We start from the raw sequence: 16462 nt of genomic DNA, 5'->3' as shown, positions 1-16462 counted from the left end.
ACCACCGGTGAAAATATCTCTTGGTAGTCAACTCCTTTCTTTTGTTGAAAGCCTTTAACCACCAAACGAGCCTTGTACCTTTTCTTGCCATCCAACTCATTCTTGATTCGATACACCCATTTACTTTGCAACACCCTTTTATCATGAGGTAACTTCACTAGTGACCAAGTTTTATTCTTCTCAAGTGACCCCATCTCTTCTTTCATGGCAAGCTCCCATTGTATGGATTCTTTTGTCTTTCTTGCCTCAAAGTAACTTTCGGGTTCACCATTCTCGGTATAGAGCAAGTAGTTTGCTGATGGAGAATACCTAGGATTAGGTTTGAGCACTCTAGTCGAGCGTCTTAGTGTAGGAGCAACCGAAATGGTTGGATCGGTTTCATTTGTGTCCTCCTCATCACTAGAACTCGCACTATGTTTGGAATCATCACCGCTTTCCGAACCATCCCCATCATTAGCATTTTTCGACGCCTCACCGTTAATTGGCAATTCATTGTTACCCGTACTCCCACTAGAACCTGCAAGATCATCAATAGAAACATCGTCAAAAGTAACATGACCCGGTTTAGAACTCCCCGTTTTCGGTTTGCCATAAACCGAATCTTCATCAAAGGTAACATCACGAGAACGAATCACTTTTCTAGCTTCGTTATCCCAACAACGATAACCCATTTCATCCGACCCGTAGCTTATAAAAATACACTTCTTTGACTTGGCCTCAAACTTGTCTCTATCTGCATCTTTGGTCTTCACATAAGCATTACACCCAAAGATCCTAAGGTGATTATAACTCACCTTCTTACCTTGCCATTCTTCCTCAGGAATTCGGAAACCCAATGGTGTTGAGGGTCCCCTATTTATCAAATAAGCCATCGTATTTAACCGCATCCGCCCAAAACATTTTAGGCAAACCGGCATGTAGTCTCATACTCTTAGCCCTTTCATTTAACGTACGATTCATACGTTCGGCGACCCCATTGTGTTGCGGTGTCTCTGGTACCGTTTTTAACATTCTAATACCGAGCTTTGCACAATGGTCTTTAAACTCAAGACTACCATATTCCCCTCCATTATCCGACTTCAAGCACTTGACTTTCAAATTAGTCTCATTTTTTACCATAGCTTTTCACTTCACAAATGTATTAAATACATCAGATTTAGCTTTAAGAAAATAAACCCATACCTTTCGAGTGGAGTTGTCAATGAAGGTGACATAATAGCGAGAACCTCCATGTGATTCTACATTGGTTGTACCAAACACATCTGTATGAACAAGCTCCAATTTCTCCAACTTAGGAGCATTTCCCGATTTCCCAAAAGTCACCTTCTTTTGCTTCCCATATACACATGGTTCGCAAAATCCAAGTTCTACCTTTTTCAAATCTGGAATTCTCCCACTCGAAACAAGCATCTTCATACCCTTCTCACTCATATACCCGAGTCTTCGGTGCCATAGAGTTGATTTGGACTCAACATTAACCGTAGCAACCACCGTGTCTTCATCAAACACTTCAACCATATAAAGAGTTCCCCCTTTTATGTCCACGAGCCACGACCCAACTACCCTTAACCACCTTCCATTGGCGGTTTTCAAAAGTAACCGCGTTACCTTCATCATCTAATTGACCAACCGAAATAAGTTTCCTTTTTAATTTAGGAATGTACCTTACGTTTTTCAAGGTCCAATTAGAGCCAAGAGTAGTCTTCAATACAACATCTCCAATGCCCTCTATATTGAGTTGTTTATCGTCCGCTAATCTCACCTTGCCTTGATATGAACGAAAATTCTTCATCATGCTTTTGACATGTGTAGCATGAAACGAAGCTCCCGAATCCAAAATCCAAGACTCCATAGAATTTTCAACACTACATAAAAGTGCATCATCACTTTCTTCCTCGGTCAAGTTCACACCTTTCACCGGACCATTTTTACAATTCCTTTGAAAGTGTCCTTTTTGATTGCAACCCCAACAAACAGCTTCACTTCTATCTTTCGATGGATACCTCTTCTTAGACTTCTTTCTACCCTTCTTCTCACCGCGATCAAATTTCCTACCACGGTTGTCGGTAATTAACAAAGAATCGGATGTCGATTCCCCCGAGTTTCTCCTACGAGTATCTTCACCAAGAATCAAATCCCTTATTCCTTCAAACGCTAGCTTAGTAGTTCCCGTAAAGCTACTAACTGCGGTAACCGTACCCGACCAACTTTCAGGTAATGATGAAAGCAAGATTAGTGCCTTTAACTCATCATCAAACACAATATCTACCGATGCTAACCTCGATATGATGTTGTTAAACTCGTTGATATGATCCGTTGCACTCGTACATTCCTTCATCTTCGTATTGAACAATTGTCGCATGAGAAAAACCTTATTAGAAGCGGTAGGTTTCTCATACATGTTAGAGAGTGCTTTCAAGCAAGCAAACGTCGTCTTCTCATTCACAACGTTGTATGCAACGTTCTTAGCAAGTGAAAGACGAATCACACCCAAAGCTTGACGATCCAAAAGCGTCCAATCGGCATCGCTCATGCTTTCTGGCTTGGTCTCTAACAGAGGTTGATGTAGCTTCTTTTGATACAAGTAATCTTCAATTTGCATCTTCCAAAAGCCAAAGTCTCTCCCATCGAATCGGTCGATTCTAAACTTCCCGTCTTTCGCCATCGTTCCCTTAACGAAACCTTTTGCTCTGATACCAGTTGTAAGGATATTAGGACCCAAAACAACGCAAATGATTCAACAAGATCACTCGCCGATAGTAATTCTACAAGATTACTAACCCACTTAATGAACGAAAGATTATAAATGCAAGAAATGTAAATCGACACAAGAGATAACGTGGTTATATGCAATCGTTGTGATTGCTTTAGTCCACGGACCAACTAGAGAATGTATTACTGAATATTTGTGGTGTGTTTACAATGAGTTACAAGAGGGTCTATTTATAGAATGGTTTAAGGAGTAAGCTAAAACAATTCCTTGAAGTTTCATGTGAGTTTCCTGACAGCTTCATGGAAGCTACATGTGAGTTTCCTGACAGCTTCGTGGAAGCTACATGTGAATTTCCTAACAACTTCGTGGAAGCTACATGTGAGTTTCCTAACAACTTCGTGGAAGCTACTTGTGAGTTTCCTAACAACTTCGTGGAAGCTTCGTGTGAGTTTCCTGGAATCTTCTCTCTAATTGTTTAAAGTTCTCCATATCTCCAACAAAATCATGGTGTTCCCGTATTTCTAACCCTGATTTCATTCTTAAGCAAACGGCCCTTCAATCTGCGAGAAACTTTGAAAAGATTCTTATTCGACACAGAACTTCTCGCTCCAAAAATTTCTATACATTACATTACCAATCCCCGGTTAACTCCAGCTTTGAATACAATGCCACCGAACCATTGGAGTTCCCAATGGGTTCTTTTGTAGGTTCATTTAATGGAATTATTTGTCTGCGTGATAAACGTAATGGCAATGTTAGTGTCTGGAACCCTTCAATTAGACGTAAGCTAACTTTACCTTATCATGATTCTTTTAATTACAAGTGCGAAATCCTTGGTTTTGGTTTTGGTTTCGACTCCATCACTAATGACTACAAGATTGTAACACTAGCCTACCTTGGACATGCTCAACAATATAAAATGTGGGTTTACTCCTTGAAGAAACGTGTTTGGTGTGAAATCACTCCCCCTTCAACTCGCTTTACACGCGTCAAGTCACCTGGGTGTTTAGTTAATGGGGTGTTGCATTGGGTCGTTACAAGTGATGTATTGAAAATTTTTATATTGACATTTGATTTGAGTACTCATGTTTTTAGCGAGATGACGTTGCCTGAAGAATCTAATAATCAGTACACCAAACATCGCCCAATAATATATAATGGTTCTCTAGGTATGTTGGTTAGTACTGAATATGGTTACCATCGGGTTTGGGTGAATAAAGAGTATAATAATGTGACGTCATGGTATATGACTTTAAATTTGGGAAAACATCCATAAGAAGGAGGTATTGATGCAGTTTTGAAACTTAAGAATGGTAATTTGTTGATCAGAAATTATAAGCTTGTGTTGGATGTTGATCCAAACGGAGCGGTGTGCTCAGAAGTATGCGTGCATGATTCTACAACAGTTGAGATAATTGGCATGGTAATGTATGTCGAAAGCCTTGCATTACTCGACATACGAACTGTCTGCAACGTAGAGCAAGTCGTATTAAGTGACGAGACAATAGAATGGTAGTAGCAGATCATTCTGTTTCGGCTTTGATTGTCTCAATTAACCATGTACCGTAATCTCAATTCTATCAACATAAACACAAGTGAATTATTAATTTTCATTAAATTAATGCAAAGAGGTAGCTTGCAGTGACTATGTAATCTATACTTGTATTAAATTTTTTGGTTGACCTTATTCTATATTTTAGCAAGTGTAGACATGCGAGATTGTGAATTTTATAGTTCTGATGGACATGGTTGATCTATCTAGTACTCCGTAGCTTATAATTTTTTGTTTACCGTATTTGATGATCCATTACTTGCAATATAGTATATAGTCGAGAAAAAAGCTAATTTGTATTATGTATATAAGATAAAAGCAATGAAGTCTATTACTCTACTACTTTTGAATCTTTCGTCTCCGTCATGTGTACCTAGAAGGTTTGCGTCGAAACATTTTTTGGGGTGGGCACGGGGAGAGTACCAAAATGGATTGGGTAAAATGGAAGGAAATCCTTTCTTCCTATTCGATGGGTAGGTTAAACATTGGTTTACTCAAAGTAAAAAATTGAGCTCTTATTTGAAAGTGGTGGTGGAGGTTAAAAACAGAACCTAACGTTCCTTGGGTTAAAATAATAAAAAATATCTATGGTAATGATAGTCAGGTTGGGGATGTAATAGTCGGGTTAGGGATGTATCACCTGGGAGATTGGCTTCAATATGGGGTGGTATACTTAAAGTAGGGTTCGATATCAATAACAAAGGTGGAGGTTTCTTCTCAAACTTTCATCTGAAAATTTTGAATGGTAACCTTACATTATGTGTGCCGCCATCTCTACATCGAGATGAGGACAAAGCCTACAAATATGAGGATAAAGAAACTAACATAAAACTTACAAATCAAGGACAAAGCCTAACAAACATGAGGACAAAGAAACTAACATACAAACGAAAAAAATAAGGAAATGAGAGCGACATGAACAGTAACTAGACCAACAAAACCACCTACGAACCAACCACACTAAAGACTAAACAATTAAACAAGCAGACTAAGAACCCGATTGACACCACCGAACAAGTTATCCATATTCTTAAGAAAATTCTCGACTTCAATGTTAGAACTTTTATATGTAGATACGAGCTTCAAAAGTTTACCATTTACATTGGAAACCAAGACGACTTTAAATAACTTACGAGTTCAGTAAATGTAACTTAACATATATCACATGACATACATTAGTAAAAACTCTAAAAAATAATTAAAAGGTTTAGGTTTCATTAAATAAAATTAATCAGAACCATAAAATAGAAACATAAATATAAATATAAATAAGCAAATTAATGTGTTGGCCTATTAGGCCCCCGACGTTTTATTTAAGGGTTCATTGTAGTGACCCGAACTTTTCCATGTTTATATATATTAATTGAGATTGATATTTACATGATTAAATGTTTCCAACATGTTAAGCAATCAAACTTGTTAAGACTTGATTAATTGAAATATGTTTCATATAGACAATTGACCACCCAAGTTGACCGGCGATTCACGAACGTTAAAACTTGTAAAAACGACATGACGATATATATATGGATATACATATGGTTAACATGAGATTATGATAAGTAAGTATCTCCATAAGTATATTAACAATGAGTTATATACATATAAACAAGACTACTAACTTAAGGATTTCGAAACGAGACATATATGTAACGATTATCGTTGTAACGACATTTAAATTTATATATATATATATCATATTAAGATATATTAATATATCATAATATCATGATAATATAATAATTTAACATCTCATTAGATATAATAAACAATGGGTTAACAACATTAATTGAGATCGTTAACTTAAAGGTTTCAAAACAACACTTACATGTAACGACTAACGATGACTTAACGACTCAGTTAAAATGTATATACATGTAGTGTATTTAGATGTATTAAAATACTTTTGGAAGACTTCAAGACATATATCAAAACACTCATACTTAACGAAAATGGTTACAGTTACTTTCCCATTCTTTTCTTTCATCAAGAATTCTAGTCGTATTCTTACCCGTATTATACACAGCTTCAAAACGTACTTACTATGGGTATATACCAATAGGAACTAGCATGGGATTCCACTCTTGATTATGTCATGTATGACTAATCAATTTTAACTTCTACCATGAGCTAGTCAACTAACTAGAACTCCTTTTAACCCCACTCACCACTCACCAATTACCACCCATCATTCACTCCATTTCACTTCCGATTCTCTTTCAAATTCTCTCTCAACACACACACACTATTATGAACGTATTTTTCCAGTAGTTAATCATCATCTTCATCAAAAATCACTTCAAGAATCAAGCTATAATCATTATAGGAAGAACACTTCAAGAACACTTCAAAAATCCCTTCAAGTTTACTAATTTACTTCCAAGCTTTCTAATCCATTCCAAGTAATCATCTAAGATCAAGAAAACTTTGTTATATACAGTAGGTTATCTTTCTTATTCAAGGTAATATTCATATTCAAACTTTGATTCAATTTCTATAACTATAAACTATCTTAATTCGAGTAAAAATCTTACTTGAACTTGTTTTTGTGTCATGATCCTACTTCAAGAACTTTCAAGCCGTCCAAGATCCTTTGAAGCTAGGTCATTTCTTGTCACTTCCAGTAGGTTTACCTACTAAACTTGAGGTAGTAATGATGTTCATAACATCATTCGATTCATATATATAAAACTATCTTATTCGAAGGTTTAAACTCGTAATCACTAGAACATAGTTTAGTTAATTCTAAACTTGTTGTAGGTTACTAACGATTTATTTCTGTATATCTAACTGTGGACAACTAGTTGTAGGTTACTAACGAGGACAGCTGACTTAATAAACTTAAAACATCAAAATATATTAAAAGTGTTGTAAATATATTTTGAACATACTTTAATATATATGTATATATTGTTATAGGTTCGTGAATCAACAGTGGCCAAGTCTTACTTCTCGACGAAGTAAAAATCTGTGAAAGTGAGTTATAGTCCCACTTTTAAAATCTAATATTTTTGGGATGAGAATACATGCAGGTTTTATAAATGATTTACAAAATAGACACAAGTACGTGAAACTACATTCTATGGTTGAATTATCGAAATCGAATATGCCCCTTTTTATTAAGTCTGGTAATCTAAGAATTAGGGAACAGACACCCTAATTGACGCGAATCCTAAAGATAGATCTATTGGGCCCAACAAGCCCCATCCAAAGTACCGGATGCTTTAGTACTTCGAAATTTATATCATATCCGAAGGGTGTCCCGGAATGATGGGGATATTCTTATATATGCATCTTGTTAATGTCGGTTACCAGGTGTTCACCATATGAATGATTTTTATCTCTATGTATGGGATGTGTATTGAAATATGAAATCTTGTGGTCTATTGTTACGATTTGATATATATAGGTTAAACCTATAACTCACCAACATTTTTGTTGACGTTTAAAGCATGTTTATTCTCAGGTGAATATTAAGAGCTTCCGCTGTTGCATACTAAAATAAGGACAAGATTTGGAGTCCATGTTTGTATGATATTATGTAAAAACTGCATTCAAGAAACTGATTTCGATGTAACATATTGGTATTGTAAACCATTATGTAATGGTCGTGTGTAAACAGGATATTTTAGATTATCATTATTTGATAATCTACGTAAAGCTTTTTAAACCTTTATTTATGAAATAAAGGTTATGGTTTGTTTTAAAAATGAATGCAGTCTTTGAAAAACGTCTCATATAGAGGTCAAAACCTCGCAACGAAATCAATTAATATGGAACGTTTTTAATCAATAAGAACGGGACATTTCAGTTGATATCCGAGCGTTGGTCTTAGAGAACCAGAATTTTGCATTAGTGTGTCTTATCGAGTTTGTTAGGATGCATTAGTGAGTCTGGACTTCGATCGTGTTTACTTGAAAAATGATTGCTTAACAAATTTTGTTGGAAACTATATATTTTTAACATGTGAATATTATGTGATATATTAATCTCTTAACGCGTTTGATATTATGTGATAGATGTCTACCTCTAGAACAAGTCCCATTGACTCACCTAATAATAATGAAGAGTCAAATGTAAGTTGGAATGATTCGTGGACTGATTCACAAGTTCCCGAAGAGGAACCGGAAGAAGAGTCAGAACCGGAAGAAGAATCGGAACCGGAAGAAGAATCGGAACCGGATGAAGAAATAGAACCGGTGGGGGAAATAATAAAACGGTTAAGTAAAAGAAAATCCTCAACCAACCGACCAAGGTTAATTATGGTCAATGGTGTTTCCGCCAAGGAAGCAAAATATTGGGAGGATTACCAATTCTCCGATGAATCAGATTCCGACGAGAATTCCGATGATGTTATAGAAATTACCTCAACTGAATTTAAAAAGGCAAAAGAAAATAATAAGGGAAAGGGCATAAAAATAGGGAAATCTAATTCCAACCCCGATGAACTTTATATGTATCGTCAACCCCCGAAGTCCTTAAGTTGTAACAATAACCCGGGAACCTCTAAACCACCAGGTTTTTCTAAACCAATGTGGAAAACGACGGCTCGTATTAGGGGAACATCATATATCCCTAGAAACTTGGCAAAACGAACCAAAACCGAAGAAGAAGAAACAAGCGAGTCGGAATAAGATAGTTGTATTCGTGTGGTGTAATATATGTAATATAGTGTGCTTATGCTTTATGATATATGTAAAAATTGCTTGTATTAATAAGTATTTTTTTTATGAATCTAACTCTTGTCTATTTTACAGTATAAAAACACAAAATGGATAGACAACCCAATATTTTAAGAGACCTACCCGGAGACATGATTGATGAAATCTTGTCTAGAGTCGGTCAGAATTCTTCGGCACAACTATTTAAGGCGAGATCAGTTTGTAAGACATTCGAAGAACGTTCCAAGAATGCCTTGGTTTATAAAAGGCTTTCGTTCGAAAGATGGGGGATATCACATTGGGAAATCCATAAGTTACGATGTGTTTACTTTGACGCATATATTGCAGGGAACCCAAATGCTATTTTACGCAATGGGTTAAGAAATTATTTTGACTCAATATATCCGAATATTGGACTTCGTGATTTAGAAAAAGCGGCTAACATGCAACATAAAGAAGCATGTTATGCTTACGGATTAGTAATGTTCGCTTCTCACCAAAGTGAGAACAAGAACATCGGCCTACAACTATTAAACAAAACGTTCCCACAAGTGACGGAGTCGGTAATTGGGGTAAGAAATGAGGTTTTTAGATTGTTACGGGACTGTTGGACATTACGTAACCCTCGTCCCTTTGACGACGTTACAACACGCTGTCTTATCAACGGCCATAACGGTTATGTTTGTAGTGACCCGAACTTTTCCATGTTTATATATATTAATTGAGAATGATATTTACATGATTAAATGTTTCCAACATGTTAAGAAATCAAACTTGTTAAGACTTGATTAATTGAAATATGTTTCATATAGACAATTGACCACCCAAGTTGACCGGCGATTCACGAACGTTAAAACTTGTAAAAATGACATGACGATATATATATGGATATACATATGGTTAACATGAGATTATGATAAGTAAGTATCTCCATAAGTATATTAACAATGAGTTATATACATATAAACAAGACTACTAACTTAAGGATTTCGAAACGAGACATATATGTAACGATTATCGTTGTAACGACATTTAAATGTATATATATCATATTAAGATATATTAATATATCATAATATCATGATAATATAATAATTTAACATCTCATTAGATATAATAAACAATGGGTTAACAACATTAATTGAGATCGTTAACTTAAAGGTTTCAAAACAACACTTACATATAACGACTAACGATGACTTAACGACTCAGTTAAAATGTATATACATGTAGTGTATTTAGATGTATTAAAATACTTTTAGAAGACTTCAAGACATATATCAAAACACTCATACTTAACGAAAATGGTTACAGTTACTTTCCCATTCTTTTCTTTCATCAAAAATTCTAGTCGTATTCTTACCCGTATTATACACAGCTTCAAAATGTACTTACTATTGGTATATACCAATAGGAACTACCATGGGATTCCACTCTTGATTATGTCATGTATGATTAATCAATTTTAACTTCTACCATGAGCTAGTCAACTAACTAGAACTCCTTTTAACCCCACTCACCACTCACCAATTACCACTCATCATTCACTCCATTTCACTTCCAATTCTCTTTCTAATTCTCTCTCAACACACACACACACACTATTATGAACATATTTTTCCAGTAGTTAATCATCATCTTCATCAAAAATCACTTCAAGAATCAAGCTATAATCATCATAGGAAGAACACTTCAAGAACACTTCAAAAATCCCTTCAAGTTTACTAATTTACTTCCAAGCTTTCTAATCCATTCCAAGTAATCATCTAAGATCAAGAAACCTTTGTTATATACAGTAGGTTATCTTTCTTATTCAAGGTAATATTCATATTCAAACTTTGATTCAATTTCTATAACTATAAACTATCTTAATTCGAGTAAAAATCTTACTTGAACTTGTTTTTGTGTCATGATCCTACTTCAAGAACTTTCAAGCCATCCAAGATCCTTTGAAGCTAGATCATTTCTTGTCACTTCCAGTAGGTTTACCTACTAAACTTGAGGTAGTAATGATGTTCATAACACCATTCGATTCATATATATAAAACTATCTTATTCGAAGGTTTAAACTCGTAATCACTGGAACATAGTTTAGTTAATTCTAAACTTGTTCGCAAACAAAAGTTAATCCTTCTAACTTGACTTTTAAAATTAACTAAACACATATTCTATATCTATATGATATGCTAACTTAATGATTTAAAACCTGGAAACACGAAAAACACCGTAAAACCGGATTTACGCCGTCGTAGTAACACCGCGGGCTGTTTTGGGTTAGTTAATTAAAAACTATGATAAACTTTGATTTAAAAGTTGTTATTCTGAGAAAATGATTTTTATTATGAACATGAAACTATATCCAAAAATTATGGTTAAACTCAAAGTGGAAGTATGTTTTCTAAAATGGTCATCTAGACGTCGTTCTTTCGACTGAAATGACTACCTTTACAAAAATGACTTGTAACTTATTTTTCCGACTATAAACCTATACTTTTTCTGTTTAGATTCATAAAATAGAGTTCAATATGAAACCATAGCAATTTGATTCACTCAAAACGAATTTAAAATGAAGAAGTTATGGGTAAAACAAGATTGGATAATTTTTCTCATTTTAGCTTCGTGAAAATTGGTAACAAATCTATTCCAACCATAAGTTAATCAACTTGTATTGTATATTATGTAATCTTGAGATACCATAGACACGTATACAATGTTTCGACCTATCATGTCGACACATCTATATATATTTCGGAACAACCATAGACACTCTATATGTGAATATTGGAGTTAGCTATACAGGGTTGAGGTTGATTCCAAAATATATATAGTTTGAGTTGTGATCAATACTGAGATACGTATACACTGGGTCGTGGATTGATTCAAGATAATATTTATCGATTTATTTCTGTACATCTAACTGTGGACAACTAGTTGTAGGTTATTAACGAGGACAGCTGACTTAATAAACTTAAAACATCAAAATATATTAAAAGTGTTGTAAATATATTTTGAACATACTTTGATATATATGTATATATTGTTATAGGTTCGTGAATCAACCAGTGGCCAAGTCTTACTTCCCGATGAAGTAAAAATCTGTGAAAGTGAGTTATAGTCCCACTTTTAAAATCTAGTATTTTTGGGATGAGAATACATGCAGGTTTTATAAATGATTTACAAAATAGACACAAGTACATGAAACTACATTCTATGGTTGAATTATCGAAATCGAATATGCCCCTTTTTATTAAGTCTGGTAATCTAAGAATTAGGGAACAGACACCCTAATTGACGCGAATCCTAAAGATAGATCTATTGGGCCTAACAAACCCCATCCAAAGTACCGGATGCTTTAGTACTTCGAAATTTATATCATATCCGAAGGGTGTCCCGGAATGATGGGGATATTCTTATATATGCATCTTGTTAATGTCGGTTACCAGGTGTTCACCATATGAATGATTTTTATCTCTATGTATGGGATGTGTATTGAAATATGAAATCTTGTGGTCTATTGTTACGATTTGATATATATAGGTTAAACCTATAACTCACCAACATTTTTGTTGACGTTTTAAGCATGTTTATTCTCAGGTGATTATTAAGAGCTTCCGCTGTCGCATACTTAAATAAGGACGAGATTTGGAGTCCATGCTTGTATGATATTGTGTAAAAACTGCATTCAAGAAACTTATTTTGTTGTAACATATTTGTATTGTAAACCATTATGTAATGGTCGTGTGTAAACAGGATATTTTAGATTATCATTATTTGATAATCTACGTAAAGCTTTTTAAACCTTTATTGATGAAATAAAGGTTATGGTTTGTTTTAAAATGAATGCAGCCTTTGAAAAACGTCTCATATAGAGGTCAAAACCTCGCAACGAAATCAATTAATATGGAACGTTTTTAATCAATAAGAACGGGACATTTCAGTTGGTATCCGAGCGTTGGTCTTAGAGAACCAGAATATTGCATTAGTGTGTCTTATCGAGTTTGTTAGGATGCATTAGTGAGTCTGGACTTCGACCGTGTTTACTTGAAAAATGATTGCTTAATAAATTTTGTTGAAAACTATATATTTTTAGCATATGAATATTATGTGATATATTAATCTCTTAACGCGTTTGATATTATGTGATAGATGTCTACCTCTAGAACAATTCCCATTGACTCACCTAATAATAATGAAGAGTCAAATGTAAATTGGAATGATTCGTGGACTGATTCACAAGTTCCCGAAGAGGAACCGGATGAAGAGTCGGAACCAGAAGAAGAATCGAAACCGGAAGAAGAATCGAAACCGGATGAAGAAATAGAACCGGTGGGGGATATAATAAACACGTTGAGTAAAAGAAAATCCTCAACCAACCGACCAAGGTTAATTATGGTCAATGGTGTTTCCGCTAAGGAAGCAAAATATTGGGAGGATTACCAATTCTCCGATGAATCGGATTCTGAAGAGAATTCCGATGATGTTATAGAAATTACCCCAACTGAATTTAAAAAGGCAAAAGAAAATAATAAGGGAAAGGGCATAAAAATAGAGAAATCTAATTCCAACCCCGATGAACTTTATATGTATCGTCAACCCCCGAAGTCCTTAAGTTGTAACAATGACCCGGGAACCTCTAAACCACCAGGTTTTTCTAAACCAATGTGGAAAACGACGGCTCGTATTAGGGGAACATCATATATCCCTAGAAACTTGGCAAAACGAACCAAAACTGAAGAAGAAGAAACAAGCGAGTTGGAATAAGATAGTTGTATTCGTGTGGTGTAATATATGTAATATAGTGTGCTTATGCTTTATGATATATGTAAAACTTGCTTGTATTAATAAGTATTTTTTTTTATGAATCTAACTCTTGTCTATTTTACAGTATAAAAACACAAAATGGATAGACAACCCAATATTTTAAGAGACCTACCCGGAGACATGATGGATGAAATCTTGTCTAGAGTCGGTCAGAATTCTTCGGCACAACTATTTAAGGCGAGATCAGTTTGTAAGACATTCGAAGAACGTTCCAAGAATGCCTTGGTTTATAAAAGGCTTTCGTTCGAAAGATGGGGGATATCACATTGGGAAATCCATAAGTTACGATGTGTTTACTTTGACGCATATATTACGGGGAACCCAAATGCTATTTTACGCAATGGGTTAAGAAATTATTTTGACTCAATATATCCAAATATTGGACTTCGTGATTTAGAAAAAGCGGCTAACATGCAACATAAAGAAGCATGTTATGCTTACGGATTAGTAATGTTCACTTCTCACCAAAGTGAGAACAAGAACATCGGGCTACAACTATTAAACAAAACGTTCCCACAAGTGACGGAGTTGGTAATTGGGGTAAGAAATGAGGTTTTTAGATTGTTACGGGACTGTTGGACATTACGTAACCCTCGTCCCTTTGACGACGTTACAACACGCTGTCTTATCAACGGCCATAACGGTTATGTTCCACAAGACCAAGGATGGGAAGTAATCCTAGTAAAACCAGAATGCATGACTTGTTTCTGGACGTATAAATTACGTGTCTTTATTGCCTTTGCTGAACGACTTGTGTACTAGTTAGAATTATCTTCACAACCATCTTGTATCAAATTTATTGTGTGCTATATTTCATGCTATATGTAAAATAAGCGGTATTGTAAGTTTGTAAAATATTGTGTAAAAGTTTGAACGCGAAATATTATTATAATCAGTTTTTCATATAGAATTGTAGTAGTTGAATTGTATATTAGCTACTAAGTATGAACTTAACGGGTAGGTACTACCCGAATTTAAACTTATAAAATGCTAATATGAAGAAAAAGCTTTTATAAATGAGTTCATATTATGCTACGAAATACTATTAACTACTCTTAATATTCTGTATGATTAACTTGTTCCATTTGACTATTTTGAAGGAAATGGCACCGACTACTCGACACACCGTGAATATGAATGAAGAGGAATTCCGTACTTTTCTAGCTTCAAACATAGCCGCAGTACAGGCTGCGCTACATACCAACAATAACCTTGGATCTAGCAGTACAGGAAATCGTGTAGGATGCACCTACAAAGAATTCACTGCCTGCAAACCTTTGGAATTTGATGGAACTGAAGGACCGATCGGATTGAAACGGTGGACCGAGAAGGTCGAATCGGTGTTTGCCATAAGTAAGTGTACGGAAGAGGACAAAGTAAAGTACGCTACGCATACCTTCACAGGTTCTGCGTTAACATGGTGGAATACCTATCTAGAGCAAGTGGGACAAGACGATGCGTACGCACTACCGTGGTCAGCATTCAAGCACTTGATGAACGAGAAGTACTGTCCCAGAACCGAGGTCAATAAGCTCAAGACAGAACTTAGAGGGTTACGAACCCAAGGATTTGATATTACCACGTACGAAAGACGATTCACAGAATTGTGCCTATTGTGTCCGGGAGCATTCGAAGATGAGGAAGAGAAGATCGACGCATTTCTGAAAGGATTACCGGAAAGAATCCAAGAAGATATAAGTTCACACGAGCCCGCCTCCATACAACAGGCATGTAGAATGGCTCACAAACTAGTGAACCAGATTGAAGAAAGAATTAAAGAACAGACTGCTGAAGAGGCCAATGTGAAGCAAGTCAAAAGAAAGTGGGAGGAAAACGGTGATAAGAATCACCAATACAACAACAACAGCAATTACAACAATAATCGCAACAATTATCCCAACAATCGCAACATCAATCGCAACTACAACAAACGGTCCAACAACAACAACAACAACAACAACAACAGCAACTACAACAATCATCCCAACAACAATAATAACCGCAACAACAACAACAATCAGAAGCAGCTATGCCAAAGGTGTGAAAAGTATCACTCGGGGTTCTGCACCAAATTTTGCAACAAGTGTAAAAGAAATGGTCATAGCGCGGCGAAGTGTGAGGTCTACGGACCAGGGGTTAATAGAACGAAAGGAACAAATGGTGTCGGAACGAGTAATGGCGGAGCAAGTAGTGTCGGATCAAGTTATGCCAATGTAGTTTGTTATAAATGTGGAAAACCGGGCCACATTATTAGAAATTGCCCGAACCAGGAGAATACGAATGGACAAGGCAGCGGAAGAGTTTTCAATATTAATGCGGCAGAGGCACAAGAAGACCCGAAGCTTGTTACGGGTATGTTTCTTATTGACAATAAATCTGCTTACGTTTTATTTGATTCGGGTGCGGATAGAAGCTATATGAGTAGAGATTTTTGTGCTAAATTAAGTTGTCCATTGACGCCTTTGGATAGTAAATTTTTACTCGAATTAGCAAATGGTAAATTAATTTTAGCAGATAATATATGTCGGAATCGAGAAATTAAACTGGTTAGCGAAACATTTAAGATTGATTTGATACAAGTAGAGTTAGGGAGTTTTGATGTGATAATCGGTATGGACTGATTGAAAGAAGTGAAAGCAGAGATCGTTTGTTACAAAAATGCAATTCGCATTATACGAGAAAAAGGAAAACCCTTAATGGTGTACGGAGAAAAGG

This window comes from Rutidosis leptorrhynchoides, chromosome 10 (assembly GCF_046630445.1).
Source record: "Rutidosis leptorrhynchoides isolate AG116_Rl617_1_P2 chromosome 10, CSIRO_AGI_Rlap_v1, whole genome shotgun sequence".
Taxonomy (NCBI): domain Eukaryota; kingdom Viridiplantae; phylum Streptophyta; class Magnoliopsida; order Asterales; family Asteraceae; genus Rutidosis; species Rutidosis leptorrhynchoides.
This window is presented reverse-complemented; position numbering follows the sequence as displayed.